This window comes from Dasypus novemcinctus, chromosome 8 (assembly GCF_030445035.2).
Source record: "Dasypus novemcinctus isolate mDasNov1 chromosome 8, mDasNov1.1.hap2, whole genome shotgun sequence".
NCBI lineage: Eukaryota > Metazoa > Chordata > Mammalia > Cingulata > Dasypodidae > Dasypus > Dasypus novemcinctus.
Window position 1 is genome coordinate 85,157,338 of NC_080680.1, and position 20,453 is coordinate 85,177,790.

General features: G+C 37.9%; 1 protein-coding gene across 1 annotated transcript in view; it reads left to right on the top strand.

Annotated features, from left to right (window-relative positions):
• Window positions 1-20,453, top strand: part of MED27 (mediator complex subunit 27) — a 262,494-nt gene that overhangs the window by 162,495 nt on the left and 79,546 nt on the right. The gene's annotated exons all lie outside the window — the stretch shown is intronic.

Below are 20,453 nucleotides of genomic sequence, written 5' to 3' on the forward strand. Positions count from 1 at the left end.
TAAGTAACTGGAAGAACATTCCATGCTTATGGATTGGAAGACTAAATATCATAAAGACATCAGTTCTACTCAGATTGATATACAGATTCAATGCAATCCCGATAAAAATTCCACCAGCATTTTTTAAAAATTGAAAACACAATTATCAAATTTATTTGAAAGGGTAAGGGGTCCTGAATAGCCAAAAACATCTTGAAAAGAAAAAGCAAACTCTCATCTCAGACTTTATATTACCTCGCTATAGTGGTAAAAACAGCATTGTACTGGCATAAAAACAAACACTTAGACCAATTACATTGGTTTAATGTAAACCAAATTTATGGTTCAGAAATAGACCATCACATGTCTGGTCAAGTGATTTTTGACTAACCTATCCAATCCACACAGCTTGGGCAGAACAGTCCATTTAACAAATGGTGCTGAAAGAACTGGATCTCCTATCCATGAGATAGGAAAGAGGGCCCCTATCTCATACCTAACCCAGAAATTGACTCAAAATGGATCAAAGGCCTGAATGTAGAAGCAAGAACCATGAATCTTCTGGAAGAGATTGTGGGAAAATATCTTCAAGCCCTGGTAGTAGATGGTAGATTCTTAAAGGAGATAAGAGGAAGACTGAGATGGACTACTGATGTTTAATGTACATAGCAGTTTTTTTTGTTTTGTTTTTTTAGGTTGGAATGCTATGTTCTTTTATTTATTTATTTATTATTTTTTATTTTTTTTATTGATTTTGTAAAAATATTACATTAAAAAAATATGAGGTCCCATTCGACCCCACCACCCCCACCGCACCCCTCCCCCCCCCCAGCAACACTCACTCCCATCATCATGACACATCCATTGCATTTGGTAAGTACATCTCTGGGTATCTGCACCTCATGGTCATTGGTCCACATCATGGCCCGCACTCTCCCCCATTCCATCCAGTGAGCCCTGGGAGGATTTACAATGTCCCAAAGGCGCCTCCACATCTCATCTCTTCCTGCCATTCCCCATACCCATCAGCCACCATGTCCACTTTTCCCACTCCATTGCCACCTTTTCTCTGAGGTCCTTGGATTGGTTGTGTCCGTTGCACCTCTATGTCAAGAGGAGGCTCAGATTCCACATGGTTGCTGGATGCAATCCTCCTGCTTTCAGTTGTAGGCACTCTAGGCTCCATGGTGTGGTGGTTGCCCTTCTTCAACTCCATCTTAGCTGAGTGAGGTGAGTCCAATAATTCAGATTGTAGGAGCTGGAGTCTGTTGAGGCTCAGGGCCTGGCTATCATATTGTCAGTAAAAAGATTCAATCCCCTAAATATATCTTAAACCCCAATACCAACTACAATTCCAGTAAAGTAGCATGATAGTCTTATGAAAAGAGATCCCCTCTGGGTCCAGTTTCATCACGCAGAAACACCAGCTCCATAGAAGGGCCATCTGACATGGCAGTGAACCCTATCTGCCATGACCGTAGAACCCGTGGGTCCCTTTAGCCCTCAAAGGAACCAATACCTGGGGATTGTATCTACTTTATCTGTCTCTTAGACTCTGCTCAGTTGTGCATAAGGGAAATCCTTCTGACAGCCTCCAGACTCTTTTTTTTTTTCAGAGACTCAGCCATATAAACTCATTTCTCCTTTCTATTTCCCCCTTACATTAGATCAAACAGCATTTTAAAGTCATATTATTCTATGTAGACAGGGATATTCTACTGATCCGCATCGAACCTTCAATTCAAGGTCATTTTCCAGTTGCATTATCAGTTGTTAGTTGATAGTGATCCCTCGGTGCCAGGGAGGCTCATCCCCGGGTGTCATGTCCCACGCTGGGGGGAAGGCATTGCATTTAGATGCTGAGTTAGGTTTTAATTATCTTTAATGTAAAAGTGTGGAATGTATACAGTGAATGGTAACAAATAGTGAGTAACAGCTAGTTTATAAATGGGGATGTAGCTGAAAATGGTAGGCCAGGGATGTAAATGCCAGTTGACAGAATGCTAGAGAATGATCTAGGAACTGAATAACACAGTAAACCAAGAGGTGGATGAGAATTGTGGTTGATGGTACAGATGCAAGAGTATCCTTTATGAGCTAGAGCAAATGTACATCACTGCTGCAGGGTGGTGAGAATATGGAGAAGCATGGGAAAAATACAACTGGAGTGTCCTATGGACTCTGGTTAGCAGTAATAATGTAATATGCTTACATCTATGCCAAAGATATACTCTGTTGATAATGGGGCAGTATGGAGAATGTGTGCCAAATGTACACTATGGACTTGGTAACAATCAGATGATAATATTTTATCTGTAACAAATGTTCCATCACAGTGTGGTGTGTTGACAGATGGATGTTGTTTGGGAATTCTGCACATGTGCATGATTGTTTTATAAGTTTACACCTTCTGTCATAAAAAATATATTTTAAAATAATAATAGAGTGGATTGGGGGGAAATGCATCAAATGTAAGATAAGGACTATAATTAGTAAGATTTTGACAATATTTTTTCATAATCTGTAACAAATGTCTCACAACATTGCAAGGTGTTGGTGGAGGGTTGGTGTATGGGACCTCGGTATAATGTAATGCATGTTTGCTTTGTAAGTCCACAACTTTTACTATACACTTATTGTTTATGTAAAAAAAAAAAGTCTGTGCTGGGGAAGCAGATGTGGCTCAAGCAATTGAGCTCCTGCCTACCACACAGGAGGTCCCATGTTTGGTTCCTGGTGCATCTTTAAAAAAAAAAAAAAGACAAGCAGACAGAGCAGTTAGTGAGCACAAACAGTGGGGGTTGGGATGAAATAAATAAATAAAAATAAATCTTAAAAAAATTTTTTTTAAAAGTCAATAAGTCAAAGCACAGACTTCCCACATATGAGGTCCCAGGTTCAATCCCTGGCCCTAGTACATCAAAAGAAAAAAAAAATGATCTTAAAGAAATTTAACTTGGGTGTCCTCTTTCTCTATAGGCAATCCTTTTGCTTCAAAGGAAAATGGTTTATAAACAAATAAACTGTAAACCCCATGAAGACAAGACTACCTTAACCAATATGTCCTGAGGCTCACATAGGAACTGAATTGATACTTACTGAATGATTTGGAAGGACAGAAAATTTTAGACTTATTTCATTTTGTTACTATGCTGCTAAAATTTTTCTCAGTTGTTTTATAAGAAGTCTGGAGAATGACAAAAATAAAATCTCCTTTTCTCATGGAATCCTCACAGACCTAATAAAAACACTGCAGTGAGAAGGAAAGCCCGGGAATGGGGAGTCCAGAGACAGGTTCTGGGCTCAGCTCTGCCGCTTAGCTGTTGCTACCTTGGGCATGTCATTTACCCCCACCAACCCCCAACCCCCTGTTTTGGTCATTTATAAAAGAGTGGTTTTATATGTGCCCTCCTTACTTTCCAGAGTTGGCAAGGAATTGAATGAGGTAAAGGATGAAAAAGTGCTTTGAGAACTGGAAAGCATCAACTGCTTTCTTGCTTAAGATGGGCTAAGGACCCTTCCTTCCAGCCATCTAATTCTCACAGAATGCCTACTATGAGCCAGCTAATTCTGGTTTTGTTTTGTTTTGTTTTTCCTATCTTTAGTATTTACTGTTGTTCCCTGAACAGAGCAATTATTTGTTGAGGATTGCAGGCACTCAATAAATATTTATTTATAATAAATTAATAGTTTTACAAATTAAATTCTTTTGCTCTCTAAATCATACTAAGTTGTGTATAAGAATTCTCTTTTTATGATGCTACTTGCCAGGTGTTCTAGTTCATGACATACCTATGAACTTATTGGGCTGCTTGACACCTGACAGGAAGAAGGAGGCAGGCAGGTTTGTTTATATGTTTAAATCTGCAGTGGATCTTTTTGCACTTACCCCAACTTTTGGAAATGTAGAGGTAGCTTTTGTTTGCTTGCGTGTTTGTTTTGGTAATATATTTGCATGGTTCTAAATCTATAAATTAGTAAGGAGAGAATTGGGTAAATCACCCCTCCTACTGTTTCACTCCCTGGAAGCAACTACTACCAATCTTGACAGCCCTGTCTTCTTAGATATTGAATTTCCCTAAAGAGATTTAGACTATCTTTTGTTGGAACACAGTGACTCAGTAGGTAGTTGGCCAGCTGGGAAGAGGTGGGAAAGGACTATGGTAGGAGATAGTGTAGAAATCTAAGCGGTGGCTCTGATTTCTGTCCGCAGTACATCTAGTCTCACTTTTTAATGTAAAATTTAGAAAGTACTTTGAATTTCCTTGAGAGAATAATGAGAAGTCTTTCACAGATGCGATGCAAACATTTTACAAATCCTAGAAGTGAGCAAGTTTGGCCTAAGTTACTAATCCTCTTTCTGTACTTTCAATCTCATACTCATGAAGTAATTAAACAACCACCCACCCCCCTTCTGTTTCCACCTGCTGTCAAAGTCGGTTCAGGCTCATCATTCTGGGCAGGTGTGGGGGAAAAGCTTGTGTCACTTGCAAATCATGCAGATAATCCCCTTTTTGATACCTATTGGGTATTACCCTTTCCTCAAAAAAGGTGGTTTATTAATATATGCATTCTAATTTTTAGATTTTGTATGGGTGGAAAAAATGAACAGCATGTATCTTACTGTGTGGGGTAAATGCTATTTAAATTCGGCTTGGGCTGCTAAGCATCACACTAACACGGGATCACTGGCTGGGGTCCAGATTTGTTTGTTTTGTGTGTTTTTTTTTTTAATTGAGGAAAGGTCAAACTGTAGAGAACTAAGCCATCTGTCTAGCAAATTATTTTAAGCCTTTAATTACAAATAGTTTGAAATATATTTTAATGCATAGAGCAGAAAATAAATGTTTTGTAAAATTAGTATCTTTAGAGATGTCTCCCACATTCTGTTTTCTTATCATTTTGATATTGTAATCCCAATGTGGTAGCATACATCTTTGTACTAATGTTTTGCAGAATTAATTAGTTCATTAAAAGCAACATTTTAAAACTGGCATGTCAATAACACAGTGCACTTCTTTAGAAGACTTGTTCTAAGAGACATTGAGCTTCTACTAAAACAGATGCAGGGATTTTGTAGATGCATATTAAGCTGTAAGACTTTGAAAGATCTCTGCTGCTTTCTTTGAGGTTTGTTATTTAGAGCTCTATCATTGCTGTTGTTTGTGACTTTTGATGGATAATGTAATGAACTCTCCAATACCTCAAAACTGGTGAAGAGAACGTTGCATTTTAGTTTTTCATTACTACCTAGCTTGTATATACATGGCTTACTTTTAATAGATTGTCTACTCATTCAGCAAATATTTAAGGAGTGCCTACTGGATGCCAGACACTGTGACAAGGTGCTGGGAATTTCACAGTGAAGAAGACAGTATTATAGTCCAATATAGAGTCTGTCAATGGGGAGATAAATATTAAGTGAACACTCACATAATTGTTTAATTATCAAAAATGTGACAGGAGCCACAAAGAGAATTAAAAAGTACCATGGGGTACACTGAATGATCTGGGGAGAATATGCCAGGGCAGTGTCATTTAAACTGAAACCTGAATATTTGAAGCATCAATAGGAATTACTTGGGCATAGGGGTGGAAGTAGTAAGAAGAATCTTCCAGACAGAGATGCAGAATGTACATAGCGCAAGCCTGCTCAGGGGCATGGAAGAAGGCCAAATGAGTCTAGAGCAATAGCACCTTGGCCCTGTCAGGACTTAAGGCTTGAATTCACCACCAAGCTGTGGCACAGACAGTGGTATAGCAAGCAGGGAGCTAATGTATGGGACTCTATCTTCCATTTTAAGCAAGGAACCTCTTTAAAATTTGGGTCATGGAAACAGATCCTTGACTTCCATTGGAAGGGTTTGTTAACAGTAAGACACAGTTGTTTTAAAACAGAAACTAACCTGAGACTCCATCATGGAAGTATGAATATGTGATTATCAGAACTATTAGATTTACTATACAGTTTCAGTTGGGTTCACTTCTAGGCAGCAACAAATACATTTATTTTTTCTAAGATGTAAGTAGTTTTGTTGAAAAATAAATTTTACCATTCAGAAAGGAATAAAGAAGAAAGCAAGATACTACAGTTTTAGAATAGTTTTTAGCATAAGGATTCTTATCTTGGGATCCATGAATGGGCTTTGAGAGGCCTATGAGCTGCAGAAAATTGTATGTAAAATTTTGTACATACGTGTTATTTTAGCTTTCAGTACATTCTCAAAGAGTCTATGACTCACGAAAGCTTAAAAACCACTTACAGATTTCTTGGGTCTAAGTTAAAAAGGTAGAAATGAAAATAATATTACTGCTACTCATTGGACAGTTTCTTTGACATGTTGTGGAATAGAGAGAACATCTTTAGGCTCTGACCCAGGAATGTCTTCTATCAGTTATATCAGCCAGTACATGACTGAATTCTTCAGTCATTTTTATTCTTTCCTGTTCCAAATGCTTTCATTTTTAATGTCATGCATAAGAATTAATTACCTGGGAGCAGATGGTAGCTCAAGTAGTTGAGCACCTGCTTCCCATGTGTGGGGTCCTGGGTTCGATACCTGGTCCCTCCTAAGAAAAAAAGGCAGGGCAAACCAGCAGGTGAGGAGACTAGCTCTCATTGGGGGGCAAATATGACTCAGAGGTTTGCTGCCTGCTTCCCATGTGCAAGGTCCTGGGTTGGATCACTGGTACCTGCTAAAAAAAAATTACCTTTATTCAAGAACTAAAGTATGACATGTTTTATATAATGTTACTGTGATAAAGTGTAGGTATCAAGTAATTTGGCAAAAAGTATAATGCTAGATTCTACTAGGTTAATTGTACTATTGTGCTGTTTTAAAAAAAGGGGGGGGAATTAAGTCCATTTAAAATTCACTAAAAGTGTATCTGTAACATTTGTAATTCTCAGAATAAACCTCTTTTAAAATACAATATACCGGGGGAAGCGGACTTGGCTCAGTGGATAGAGCATCCGCCTACCACATGGGAAGTCCAGGGTTCAAACCCAGGGCCTCCAGACCCGTGTGGTGAGCTGGCCCATGTGCAGTGCTGATGCAGTTAAGGAGTGCCCTGCCACACAGGGGTGTTCCCCACATTGGGGAGCCCCATGCGCAAGGAGTGTGCCCCGTAAGGACAGCCACCCCGTGCGAAACAAAGTCCAGCCTGCCCAGGAGTGGCGCCGCACACAAGGAGAGCTGATGCAACAAGATGATGCAACAAAAAGAGACACAGATTCCTGGTGCTGCTTTCAAGAATACAAGAGGACACAGAAGAACATGCAGCAAATGGACTCAGAGAGCAGACAACGGGAGAGGGGGGAGGGATACAAATAAAAGTAAATCTTTTAAAAAAATAGTATGCTAAGTATAATCTCTTTTAAAAATAAAATACAGTATACCAAGTATAATCTCTGAGGAGTTTAGTATATATTATTTTATAGAAATTAGTAAAGTTACTTTAGATATGTTAAGGATACTAAAGCTTACATATAGTTTAGTATTTCCTGTTACCTCTTCTTCAACCACTTTCAAAAGGAAGGAGAAAACTCTTCACTCTTGATCTTTTCTTCTATTTTTAAATCCCTCTTTGCTGATACTTTCTCTTTCAAAATGGAGTGAAAAATAGGCATTTAGGTAAGCTTTTGTTTTCTCTGGAGTATAGCATGAACTTCCCACCTAGAGAACATAGAAATTATTTAGTAGAGTGCTTTCCAAAGTGTGTTCTGTAAAAGACATGTCACAGGAATTGTAGTTCAAAACAAAAGAACCTATGATCAGTTAAATTTGCATAACCATATCCTCTTATGTTAATTTACAAATACACATTAGTGTGATGTTAAAGGCTGAAAAGTTCTTCAGTAAACCATCCTAGGTTTTTTTCTGTTTTTTTTGTTTTTAGGATTTCATGCAATTCAGTTTGGGAAAGACTGATATAGTTGCTTTACTTGATAGATGAGGAGCCTGAAGCCTAATAATGCTAAGTGACTTTCTCAAAGATATGGAGCTAGAATTAGGACTGACAGCCTTTCAAGTTTTAAATCTTTTTATTACTTTGTTTGAATTATTATATTGTGAGCATCAGGTACATTCACATTATCATAGGCGTATATATATTTTTTTCCCAAAACTAAACAAATGAGTATCTGTTCATTTGTACCATCCCCACTCACATTCTTTGTGACTAAGTTGAATATTCTGACCCTTGGCTCTTCAACATTTAGAAATTAATTTATCAGCTTTTAACATTACACTGTAGCTTATGAGTATGCCTTCCTTAAGTCTTGAAACAAGACGTCTAGAAAAGACCTATACACATTTGCTTCTTTTGAGTAATTGTATTATTCTGGCTTATCCCTTGGTGTTGCTCTCCCTCCCCCCGTAGTATTCCCTGCAGAATGTTGTTCACTTAGCTTTTGAGCTTATTAGTAGGCCAAACCATTTTGGTTCTTTTATCACAACAAATTGTGGATCATGGGATATTATTGCTATAGCTAATATTTGGAAGTCTAAGTTGGAATTCTTATTTCTACTGTATGTGAATATGAGAACCTGAGAACCTGTCTTAAATAAGTAAATAGTAATACCTAAAAAACAAACAAACAAAAACACTGATAGAAGAAATCAGAAAACCTAAGTCTCTTATATATTTCCAGAAAGCCTTGAGGTTTTGGAGGAAATATTTGTGTGTTATTCCACAAGACTGAAGTGGGGGGTAATTGTGTAGAGATACTGAGTGGATTTGAAACAAAAGCCAGCAGTACAGGAGGCTGGCTTTTGAGGTGGTGAACAAACTCTCTGTTATAGGAAGTATTTTTGCAAATCACTTCTTGGAGATGCTGGGATATTAGACAAGAATTACGCTGAGATCCCAGTGTTCTTGAATTCTCTGATTAAGGCCATTAAAAGAAGCAGGCCAGGCTACTCAAAGAAAATCAGAAAACAAGATTATAGGACTTCAAAAATTATTGTTAGAAATCTGAGAATGATGTGATTGTTTCTGATGCAGCAGAGGTGTTGAAATATTTGAGGCTGAAGCTCAATCCTAAGGAAGCCATTAGAAACTTCCAGAAGAATTAGCTGAGTTACACTGGAAAATAATTGGATCAGAAACCGCTGAGAATATGACTGTAAATGGGAAGCAGGATAGGGAAATAGGATTCTCTGGTTGCTTAAGAGTTCATTTTTCTGCAGGAAAATATTGAGGTTAAGAATTCACACCTTCGTTTGAACCAGTGATTTCTAGATGTTTGTGTCTAGCCCAGATCTTAGACCATCAAGCCAGCTCATCAGTCTAGTGCTTCAGGAAATAGAACCAAGCAGCTCTTCACTTCTGAAGGGCCTCTGTAATGTAAATAAGAACAACAATCTTTCCAAGTTATTACCCTGCTAACAGGTTGACAGATACGTGCAAATTGTGACTCACTGCTCAATTTGGCACTAAATTAATGTCTTTCAGCACTTCATCTGCTCAAGTGTAAACTAGTCACCACTGCTATATTACTGCTTGTTTGCCTATATTCATAAGGTAAAAATTAAAGTAATATCCTGCCAAAGAACAGAATATAACATATGGTAGAAGTGTAGGAAGAGAGCATGCTGTTCCTACCTGTCCTTAGCTCTACAATAAAAGTGGAGTGATTGTACGTTGCAGAGCGTGTGTAGACTCTGGAGGCACATACTGTCTTGGGAGGCAGCATTCTGAGAAGTACTGCCAAAGAGGTGGTTTGACAAAGACTGCCTCACCCTACTAACCCCCTACCCCTTGGCAAAAAGGAAGTGTCATTTTGTCCCCAGATTTTTCATTTGAGGTTCTGAGCTTTCCTTATTTCTGTCAAGTCACTAGTAGTGGTATTGCATATTGAAGGTCAGGTCTATTTGAAAATAAAGTGTTTGATTTTTGCTTCTAGAATTTCGACATTATTTTTCCTCATTTAAAGATGCAACTGACTTTTTCTCTTTTTTGGCAAATACATAATGTCACCTGTGAAAGAGATTTCCATCTCTTTTATATAAAGCGTGTGAATGAAAAGTAGTCTTCTTAAAATTTGTTTTTGCTTAGTTGACTTGTTAAATTGAGTTTACTAAGCTTTATCTAAGACTGTTAATGGATGGCTTTGGTTTCTGGGCTTCTAGGTTCTTGGCTTACGTAGCATAAAAGAATTTAAGGACATGCCATAGTGTAGGCAAGGGAGTAAAGAGTTTATTAAGAAACAAGAAAACGAGAAAAGTATACCGCCCGAGGTATGGACTGCAAGTGAGTTGCGTGCATGGGGTCCCATGTCAGGGCTTTTTAAAGTCTTTCCTCCTCCCCCTTCATAATGTTGGAGTAGAATACCAGCTGTTTGCTGTTCTGATTGGTTGCCCCACCTGTCATTACTCTGGGGGCCAATAGTGAGGACTTTTGAGTGTATCCAGCACTTTCCCTTGACCCTGAATAGGATTCTCATTCCAAATGAGATTATCATGGCCAGGATCTAGCAGGCTCTTTCTGGCAGCCACCTTCTCAGGAGGTTTTCAGGTGGTCTCTTGGCCATGTGGTCTGTGGGCCATGTTTTCTATCGGCCATGTTGTCTGCCAGGTCAGCTGCCTTCTCCTTTTCACTATAATAACCTGCCTCAAGACTACTGGTTGGGGAAGAAATAATAAAACCCATTCTAGAACTCTCTGCTTCCCTGTGCCAGCTGCAGGTATTTTCCCTAGGGACTTTCTCTCCTGCCATTACCTCTTTGCAAGAAAAGATCTCATAAAAAAGGAATCTAGAAATGGCAAAGAACATTGGTTATTTGCCCATTTATAACTCTGGCTTTTACTAAAAGCAAGCAAAACCAGGTCGTTGGTGTGGCATTCTGAAAATCAACACAGTGAGCTTGATTTCACTTTTTACATAACCTGGGATCATCACTTAACCTGCCCATTCTCCTATTTTCCTAGCCAATTAAAGACACTCCTTATTCAGAACATATTTAGAAGCCATCAAGGTGAAAGATGCAAGGGAGGGTATATTATGATGATACTTTTGTGCTAAAGTTCTACATACTGATTTGCATGCTACTGTCGAGAGCTATGATGGTTATTGATTACGGATCAGTTCAGAAGACATCGCCTACCCCACCCCCTCCATTAGCATGTACTTAGCAATGACCTCCATTCACACAGGACAAGGGATTTTTACTTCCTGCTGAGTCTGAATTAACTGGATATAAACCACACATACAGTTTTAGAGAAGTGTATAGATGCAGAAATGTTTCCAGTGACGTGGTGTAAGTTTTTGGCATGCAGTTTATAATGTGTCTTCTTGCATTTCAGGAAACATCAGACAGTGATGCAAAATGAGTTAATTTCTTCCTTTCCTTGTCTTTTTACCTCTTGGCAGTGTTTAAGCTTAGAGCCAAGGTTATATGTCCTTAGTTGTGAATCTGGGAGAAGACCACAGCAGATCTGTGGTTTCTTGGTCCTTAGGCCTTCAGGAAAGACTATTTTCTGTATATTTTAAAAATCAACAGAATGGGGCTTTACTTTTAAGAAATGCTTCTTGTTCTTATCAAGTTTGCTTTTTAGTGCCATATTCCCATGTTATGGTTTTTCTGGAGATGGAAAATAACTATTTGGTACTGAGTTCCTAATAGCATTTACACTTCTTGAATATGGAAGTCTCCCTTCAGCTTTCTTTTCCCCACAAGTAAATGCCCTTCAATTCACTTTCAACTCTCCTCTAATCTTCTCATTGTCATCGTTATATACCACACTCTAGTTTTTCCTCTTCCCTTTTCAACTTGAAGTTTAAAACTGTACATAACATTCTCTAATGAAAACCTGAGCAATAAGAAAGCAATAAGATTACTTTATGACTTTCATAGCTGATATAGTGATGTTCACTTTTAAACAGATGCATTATGTTGTCTGCTCTCTCTTATGAGTCCTGAGTTTCTGATTAAAATCTATTCCTGTTGTAAATGGAGAGCTAATTTCCCTCTTCCTCCCAAGAAAACATACCTTTTATATGTCCCCGGTTTAATGGACATGTAATTTAATTTGTCATATCCAAATGGAATGATCTTTAATAGATATATATCTATTCAAATGGAAAATCCTTAGTAGATAATTTGCATCTCAGCTACTGTAATTTGCATTCCCATTTTCTCCAGTATGATTGGGGGGTGAGCACAAATGCTTGTCTGATTTTGTTCTACAAGGATATGGAGCCAATGATATAACTCTTTTTATGCAGTGAGTAGGCTTCTTCCCAAGGTGCCTCCACTGTCGAGAGAATTCATCCTGCTAAGAGAGGGTATCTTAGTAGAATAGTCCCATGGTTTAATTACCATTGGTAGAATTACCAGTAACAGTAGTAATCATTTTTGAGTCCTTAATATGGGCTAGGCATCATGTTAAGTACTTAACATCAATTATCTCACCCAGTTACTATTAAAACGTAAGAGATATATGTGCCATTTGGGCCAGAAGAACAGAGGATTCCTTCTTGGAATAATGGTCCCAAGAAAATATTGGAATTGAAAGATTGCCTGATATGTTTAACTCTAATGAGAGAAATTTTAAAGTCAAGTAGAGCGTTTGAGGATATTTTCCCTTAGAGACAGGTAAATAAAAGGGCAGATTCAACTCACTTGAAACTCTGGAAGACAACAGAGACTGGAAGAAAACTACACAAATACTGAATCAAAGAGGGGAAAAAAACCACCATCTCACACTCAAAAGAGAGAGAGAGAGAGAGAAAGGAGAGTGGTATGGACCTGCTACTCCAGAGACCCTTCCCCCACGCTTGGACTCTGTGTGGTTTAAGAGATACCTAGCAGCATTGCTCCAACCTGGGCATCACCTACACTGGTCACTGATCACAGAGCTAACCACAGCAGCAACTTCAAGTCCCATGTACATTCAGGCACAGGGACTCAAGACCACATAATCACAAGATTAGGCCCTAGTGGTTAGCATGGATGAGCATACAAAGAGATCCCCCAAAATAAGAGTGACATAGTGGAATTATTGGCAAGCTGTGCACATTCCTAGCCCAGTACCTAATTGCTGGTACACCTAAAGAAAAATTTTTTAGAATACTGGTCTGGTTGGGCTCTGTGGGTTGGGATCCCCTAATGCAGAAGTTACCAGAGGCAAAAAAAAAAAAAAAAAACCTGCTTGGAAAGAGGAAAGTGAACCACTGTAAGACAGGGTGGACCCAGGACTGACAAGCTTGAGTAAAAAGGTAGCCCAGAGTGCAGGAGAGAAACTGAGTAAATCATACCCGTTGGGGAGGAAATTTTGTATAAAAGCAAAAAGAACAATCCAGGGTTACCAGGGGAGGAGAAGAAAGGAAATCCTCCTGAGGGCAAACACTTGCATATAATATGGTTATCTTAACAATTATTCTTATGCCCAGGGTAAGAAGCAGATATAGAAAGACTTGAGAAAATCTTAACTGTTAAACCCGGCTGCTCTAATGGTTCAGTGTAAACTGGACCAAGCATTGAAGAAGGGCATTAACACACAGCCAGTCTACGCTAAAACTGACTTCCAGAGTTAACATATCAAAACAGTCAAATGCCCAAACATCAACAGAAATTCACAAGTCATATAAAGAAACAGGAAGCGATGGTTCAGTCAAGAGAACAAATTAAAACTTCAGAGGAAAGACAGCTAGCAGAGCAACTAATCAAAGATGTTCGGTCATATCTCCTAAACCAGTTCAAGGAGCTAAAGGAAAATATGGATAGAAATAAACTAAATTTAGATACAGAACTAAAGGATATAAAGAAAGGATGTGTGAACAAAAAGAATTTAAAAGTTTAAGAAAGAACATAACAGAACTTACTGGGATGGAAAACAATAATGGACATTAAAAATATTCTACAGGTGTTCAACAGTAGGTATGAACTGTCAGAAAAAGAACCAGCAAGCTAAGACAGGCCAATCAAATCATACAGCCAGAAGATCACATACAGAAATATGGGGGGGAACTATGAATAGTGTCTAAGGGACTTGTGGGACAACAGGAAGCATACCAACATAGGAATTATGGGAGTCCCAAAAGGAGAGGAGAAGAAAAAAGAGGCAGAAAGAATTTTTGAGGAAATAATGGCCAAAAATTTCCCAAATCTTATGAAAGACATAAATGTACTTATCCAAGAGTGCAACAAACTCCAAACAGGATAAACCTTAAAGGCCTTTTCCAAGACACATACTACTCAGAATGTAGAATACCAGATATAGAGAACTCTGAAAGCTGCAAGAGAAAAGCAGTTTTTCACATGCAAGGGATCCTCAATAAGACTAAGTGCTGATTTCTCTTAAGAAACCATGGAGGAAAGAAGTACATATTTAAGGTACTGAATGGGAAAAACTGCCAGCCAAAAATTTTTTGTCTGACAAATAAAAGATGAGGGAGTTTGTCACCACTAGGCAGACATATAAGAAATGCTGAAGGGAATTCTTCAGATTGAAAGGAAAGAACAGGAGATAGTAGCTTGGAACAGCATGAAGTGAAGATCTCCAATAAAAGTAATTATTTGGTGAATGCAAAATCCAATAGTATGGTATTCTCAGTATATAACTCTTTACTTCCTATAAGATTTAGAATACAATTGAATAAGAATCATTTCCACATCCTGGGCACACAAAATATAAAAAGTTAGTGTGTGATAAAAAACAATATAAAGAGGGGAAATGGAAAGTAATAGGAGCAGAGATTATGTATGCTATGGAAGTTAAGTTAGAGTCTTTTTGAACTAGTAGGGTAGACTTAGATTGTTTAGTACAATCCTCAGGTTAACGACAAAGAAAGTAATGTAAAATATATTCAGCAATGGAAGTAAGAAAGGAATCAATCAGTCACGTCACAAAAGATCAACTGTACTTAAAAGAAGGCTGCAAAAAGGAAAAAAGAAACAAAAAAGACATGACATATAAGAAACAAAGGACAAAATGGTTGAAGTAAGTCCTAACTTATCAGTAATTATACTGAAGGTAAATGGATTAAACTTCCCATTCAAAGGACACAGATTGAGAAAATGGATTTTAAAAACCCACTGTCCAACTGTACGCTGTTTACATGAGACTCACCTTAGATTCAAACATACAAATAGGTTAAAATGAAAAGACTGGAAAAAATATTCACACAAATAGTAAACAAGATCTGGGGTGCTTATAACGACTATCAGACAAAACAGACTTTAAGTCAAGAACTGTTACAAGAGACAAAGAAGGACACTGTTTTTAATAAAAAGGTCAATCCCCAAGAAAAAAATAACAATCATAAACATTTATGTACCTAACAGCAGTGCCCCAATATACATGAGGCTAACATTGGCAATACTGAGGGGAGAAAGACATCACTACAATAATAGTTGGGAGACTTCATTATGCCAACTTTTCATCTATGGATAGAGCATCTAAATAGAAGTTTGTAAGGAAATGAAGAACTTCATACTATAAATGAACTAGACCTACTAGACATATATAGAACACATACCCAAAAAACAGCAGAATACACATTCTTCTCATGTGCACATTGATTATTCTCCAAGAATGACCACATGTTAATTCACAAAACAAGTCTCAATAAACTTAAAAAGATTTGAATTCTATAAGCATTTTCTCTGACCACAGTGAAAGGAAGCTAGAAATTAGTGACAGAGGGAGAACTGGAAAATCCACAAATATATGGAAGTAAAACAAATACTTCTTAAGCAATAAATGAGTCAAAGAAGAATCAGAAGGAAAATCAGGAAATATCTTGAGATAAATGAAAATGAAATCACAACGTAGCAAAACTTATGGGGGCACGGCAAAGGCTGTGCTTGTAGGGAAATTTATAGCTTTAAATGTTTACACTTAAAAAGAAGAAAGAGCTGAAATCACAGACCTAACTTCGCACCTTGGAGAACTAGAAGAAGAGTAAACTAAACCCAAAATCAGTACAAGGATGAAAAAAATGAATATAAGAACAGAGTTAAATGAAATAGAGAATTTGAAATTAATAAAATCAACAAAACCAAAAGTTGATTCTTCGGGGAATGAATATAGCTCAAGAGGTTGAGTACCTCCTTACCATGTGTGAGGTCCTGGGTTCAATCTCCAGTACCTCCTAAAAACAAATAAATGAAAAACCCAACTCTCATTGTAGAGCCTGTGTAGCTCAGTGGTTGAGCGCCTCCTTCCCATGTACAAAGTCCTGTATTCAATCCCCAGTACCCTTTAAAAAAAAACAAAAAAACTTGATTCTTTGAAAAGATCAATAAAATCAACAGATATTTAGCTAGAGTGACAAAGAAAAAAGAAGATGCAAATAACTAAAATCAGAAATGAAAGGGGGTCATTACTACTGACAGAAATAAACAGGGAGAAGTGGATTTGGCCCAATGGATAGGGCATCCACCTACCACATGGGAGGTCCATGGTTCAAACCCAGGGCGTCCTGACCCGTGTGATGAGCTGGCCCACGCACAGTCCTGATGGGTGCAAGGAGTACCGTGCCACGCAGAGGTGTCCCCTGGGTAGGAGAGCCCCACGCACAAGGAGTGCACCCCATAAGGAGAGCCACCCAGCATCAATAACAACAAAAAATCAATTAAGTAATATACAAAATTAATATATCTCAGTTGATGTAGAGAAGAAATTTGGCAAAATTCAGTATCCCTTCTTGATAAAAACTCGGACAACTAAGAGTAGAAGGAAGAAACCTTAACATGATAAAGGGCATATATGAAAAACCCACAGCTAATATCATACTCAATGGTGAAAATCTGAAAGCTTTTCCCCTAAGATCAGGAGCAAAATTGGGTGGCTACTGTCACCACTGTTATAAAACATTGTGCTAGAAATTATAACCAGAGTAATTAGGCACAAAAAAAGAAATAAAAGACATCAAACTAGGAGTGGAAGAAGTAAATTCTCCCCATTTGCAGATCGCATGATCCTATTCATAGTGAATCCTGAAAAATCCATAGCAAAGCTACTACACCTAATAAATTTCACAAAGTGATGGAATAAAAATTAATTTGTAGGGAATAGATATAGCTCAAGTGGTTGAGCACCTGCTTTCCATGTACAAGGTTCCAGGTTCGCCACTCCAGTACCTCCTAAAAACAAAACAAACTAATGAAAAACCAACAGTCATTGGAAGTGGATGTAGATCAGTGGTTAAGTACCTGCTTCCTATGTATGAGGTCCCAGGTTCAATCACCAGTACCAACTCCTCCAAAAAAAAATCAATATGTAAAGATCAGTGGCATTTCCATATACCAGTAATGAACAATGCAAAGAGAAAAATTACCATTTTCAATAGCAACTTAATCAAATGTGTGGCAATAAATTTAATCATGGATGTAAAGGACTTATACACAAAAAACTACAAAACATTGCTGAAAGAAGTTCAAGAAGATCTAAATAAATGGAAGGGCATTATATATTCATGGATTAGAAGACTAAATATTATTAAGATATCAGTTCTACCCAAAGTGATATAAAGATTCAATGTAATTCCAATAAAAAATTCTAGCAGACTTTCTTCACAGAAATGGAAAAAACAACCATCCAATTTGTATGAAGTTTAAGTGGTCCCAAATACCCAAAACCATCTTGAAGAACAAAGTTGAAGGGCTCAAATTTCCTGGTTTTAAAACTTATTGCAAAGCTACAGTAATCAAAACAATGTGGTACTGGCACAAGGACGGACATACAGACCAGTGAGATAGAATTGAGAGTTCAGAAATAAACCCTCACACCTTTGGCCAATTGATCTTTAACCAGTGTGTCAAGTCCAATCAGTGGGGAAAGAATAGTCTCTTCAACAAATGGTGCTGGAAAACCTGGAAAGCCATATGCCTAAGGATGAAGCTGGACCCTTATTTCACACCATATACAAAATCATCTCAAAAATTTTTTTTTAAATTTTTCCCCTTCCCCGCAACCCCCCCCTCAAGTTGTCTGCTCTCTGTGTCCATTCGCTGTGTGTTCTGTGTCTGCTTGGATTCTTGTCAGCAGTACCCAGAATCTGTGTCTCGTTTTGTTGTGTTTTCTTGCTGTGTCAGCTCTCCGTGTATGCGGCGCCACACCTGGGCAGGCTGCGCCTTCTTTGCACAGGGCGGCTCTCCTTATGGGGTGTACTCCTTGCGCTTGGTGCTCCCATACACAGGGGACACTCCTGTGTGGCAGGGCACTCCTTTGGCATATCAGTACTGCACATGGGCCAGCTCATCACACAGGTCAGCTCATCACACAGGTGGTAGGTGGACGCTTTATCCGTTGAGCCAAATCTGCTTCCCTCAAAATTGATCAAAGACCTAAATATAAGAAATAAAGTTATCAAACTCCTAAAAGAAAACATCGGGAAACATCTTCAGGACTTTGTGTTAGGCAGTGGATTTTTAGGCTTTATAAAGCCTAAAGCATGAGCAACAAAAGAAAAAATAGATGTAACTTCATCAAAGTTAAAAGCTTTTGTACATCAAAGGATATTATCAAGAAAGGAAGAGTGCAACCCACAGAATGGGAGAAAATACTTAGAAGATGTATATCTGATAAGAACTTAATATCTAGAATATATAAAGAACTACAACTGAAGGACAAAAAGAAAATAAATCTAAAAAATGAGAAAAGATTTGAATAGACATTTTTCTAAAGATATACAAATGGCAAAAAAATACATGAAAAGATGTTCAACATCATTCGCCATTAGGGAAATGCAAACTGAAACCATCATGAGATATCATTTTAATACCCACTAGAATGGCTACTATTAAAAAACAAAATAATGAATGTAGGAGAGGATATGAACAAATAGGAACACTCATTCATTGTTCATGGGAATATAAAATGGTGCAGTCATTATGGCAAACAGTTTGACGATTTCTCGGAAAGTGAAGTATAGAATTACCATATTCCCAGCAATCTCACTTTTCACCATATACCCAGAAGAATTAAAACAGTGACTTCAACAGATATTTATACACCAATGTTCATAGCAGCTTAATTCACAGTAGCCAAAAGGTGGAAGCAACCCTAGTGTACATCAACAGATGAATGGATAAAGAATATGTGGTGTATTCATACCATGAAATTTTATTTGCCCATAAAAGGAATGAAGTCCTGATGCATGCTACAACATGGATAAATCTCGATGTTATCATGTTGAATGAAAAAAGCTAGACACAAAGGGGCAAACACTGTATTATCTCACTTATATGAAATAAGCAGAAACTAGTCATGAAATAAGTGAATGTCAGAATAATAAACAACAAAGTCAGAAACTAGAATTTAAGTGACCACATCTTGGAGGAAGAGAGAAATGGGGAATTAATGTTTAATTGGTATTGGTTCAGAGTTCCTGTTTGCAGTGATGGGAAAGTTTTGGCAATGGTGATGTGGAGGCACAACTTTGAGAATGTAATTAACACCACTGAGAATTATTTGAAAAGGAATTAAAAGGGGGGGGATTTAGGTTGTATTTAAATTACCATGCACACACATACACACACACATACATAGAATTCTACAGCACAAAGTGGGCTAAAGTTAATAGTATAATTATAATGATATTGTTTAGTCAATTATAACAAAAGTACCATAATAATGCAAAATGTTTATAGTTGTGAAAACTGTAATTATGTGGGGAATATGTGGGAACTCTATTTTTTGAATGATTTTTTTCTGATAACCTACAATTTTATTAATAAACAAAAAAATTAGAAAACGAATCAGATGGAAATCAAAGCAAAACAGAAAGCTATACAGGGAAGCGGACTTGGCCCAGTGGATAGGGCATCTGCCTACCACATGGAAGGTCCACGGTTCAAACCCCGGGCCTCCTTGACCCATGTGGAGCTGGCCCATGCACAGCGCAGTGCTGATGCGTGCAAGGAGTGCTGAGCCACGCAGGGGTGTCCCCTGCGTAGAGAAACCCTACACACAAGGAGTGCACCCCATACGGAGAGCTGCCCAGCGCAAAAGAAATTTCGACCTGCCCAGGAATGGCGCCGCACACACGGAGAGCTGACGCAGCAAGATGATGTAACAAAAAAGAGACACAGATTCCCATTCCGCTGACAACAGAAGTGGACAAAGAACATGCAGCAAATGGACACAGAGCACAGACAACCTGGGGGAAAGGGAGAGAAATAAATAAAATAAATCTTTGGGGAAAAAAAAAAAGCTTTACAAGTAAATAAACATATTCATGAGCCATTATATGGTTCAGCTCTTTCAAATATATGCATACACTTTAGAATGTAAATGCCAAATATTTACTGAGATACACAGAAATTGTGGTATGAATTGAATTAGTTAGAGAGTCCCAACCAGGAAAACAGAAACTACTCTAAGTATTGAAAATAGAAAGAATATAGTTCAGGGATTGGTTATTAAGGGGATAAAAATGAGAAAACAAAGACAGTGAAGCAACCCAGAGTTTAGCAATAACAGAAAGCTGCTTCCATCCCTAGGCTAGAAATACAAATATTCGA